This window comes from Brassica oleracea, chromosome C4, assembly GCF_000695525.1.
Source record: "Brassica oleracea var. oleracea cultivar TO1000 chromosome C4, BOL, whole genome shotgun sequence".
Classification (NCBI taxonomy): domain Eukaryota; kingdom Viridiplantae; phylum Streptophyta; class Magnoliopsida; order Brassicales; family Brassicaceae; genus Brassica; species Brassica oleracea.
In genome coordinates this window covers 25484465-25486161 of record NC_027751.1, presented here as the reverse complement: position 1 = coordinate 25486161, position 1697 = coordinate 25484465, and positions in this window count along the sequence as shown.

Genomic DNA, 1697 nt, shown 5'->3' with positions numbered 1-1697 from the left:
TCTTGAACCGAGTTCCTAGCAAGGCAGTTCCAAAGACTCCTTTTGAACTGTGGAAAGGCTGGAAACCTAGTCTGTCACACCTCCAAGTTTGGGGATGTCCAGCTGAAGCAAGAATATACAATCCACATGAAAAGAAATTAGATTTCAGAACGGTCAGTGGTTTCTTTATTGGTTACCCTGAGAAGTCTAAAGGATATAGATTTTACTGTCCAACCCATACTATGAGAATAGTAGAAACCGGTAATGCCAGATTTTATGAGAATGGTGAGATTAGTGGGAGTGATAAAATTCAAGATGTGATCATTCAAGAAATTAGGGTAAATATCCCTTTACTCTTAGTTCCGAATGTTGGGAATCCTCCTGTTGTAGAACCGTTGCACAACGTGAAAAACCAGTTGAATGATCCACCACTCCTTAATGAAAATATCGCCAATAATGAACATGAAGCACACGAGGAACCAGCATTAAGAAGATCAACTCGTGAGAGAAGATCATCTATTTCTGATGACTATGTGCTTTATCAAATGGAATCTGGAGAATGGGATTTAAAAGATCCGGTTTCTTATTCACAAGCCATGAAAGATGTTAATTCTGATCAATGGATCGAGGCCAGTAAAGATGAAATAGACTCAATGGTTAAGAATGAAGTTTGGGATGTTGTTTCATTGCCTGAAGGACACAAAGCAATTGGGTGCAAATGGATCTATAAATCCAAGCTCGATTGTCATGGCAATGTTAAACGACGTAGATCCAGACTTGTAGCCAAAGGGTATAATCAGAAAGAAGGCATTGATTATGGTGAGACTTTTTCACCTGTGTTTAGAAAAGACTCTCTCAGAATTATAATGGCATATGTAGCTGAATATGATCTTGAGTTACATCAAATAGATGTGAAAACCGCCTTTCTTAATGGAGACTTAGAAGAAGAAGTCTATATGCGTCAACCTGAAGGCTTCATAACCGAAGGCCAGGAAGATATGGTCTGCAAATTGAAGAAATCAATATATGGACTGAAACAATCTTCGAGGCAATGGTACTTAAAGTTTGATGAAACCATTACGAAATTTGGTTTCAAAGAAAACATTGTGGATCCATGTATATACCTCAAGATCAGTGGGAGTAAGTTCATATTTTTTGGTTCTGTATGTTGATGACATATTATTAGCCAGCAGTGATCTTGGTTTATTACATGAGACAAAGAGTTATCTCTCTGAGAACTTTGAAATGAAAGATATGGGTGAGGCATCCTATGTGATAGGAATTGAGATATTCCGTGACAGATCACTAGGAATATTGGGATTGTCTCAGAAAGCATATATTGATAAAGTTCTTGAGAGATTCGGCATAATGACATGTTCTTCTAGCATTGTTCCTATGCATAAAGGTGACACGCTTAATCTTAAGCAATGTCCGCATAATGAAATGGAATGTAATGAAATGCAAAAATACCCTTATGCATCTCTTGTGGGAAGTTTGATGTATGCACAGGTTTGTACCAGACCTGATATTAGCCACGCAGTTGGCATGCTGGGTAGATTTCAGAGTAACAGGACTCGCTCACTGGCAAGCTGCAAAGAAAGTTTTTAGATACTTAAAGGGAACAAGAAACTACATGTTGACATATTAAAAATCAACACATCCACAGATGGTTGGATTTTCGGACTCAGATTTTGGTGGATGCAAAGACTCTAGACACT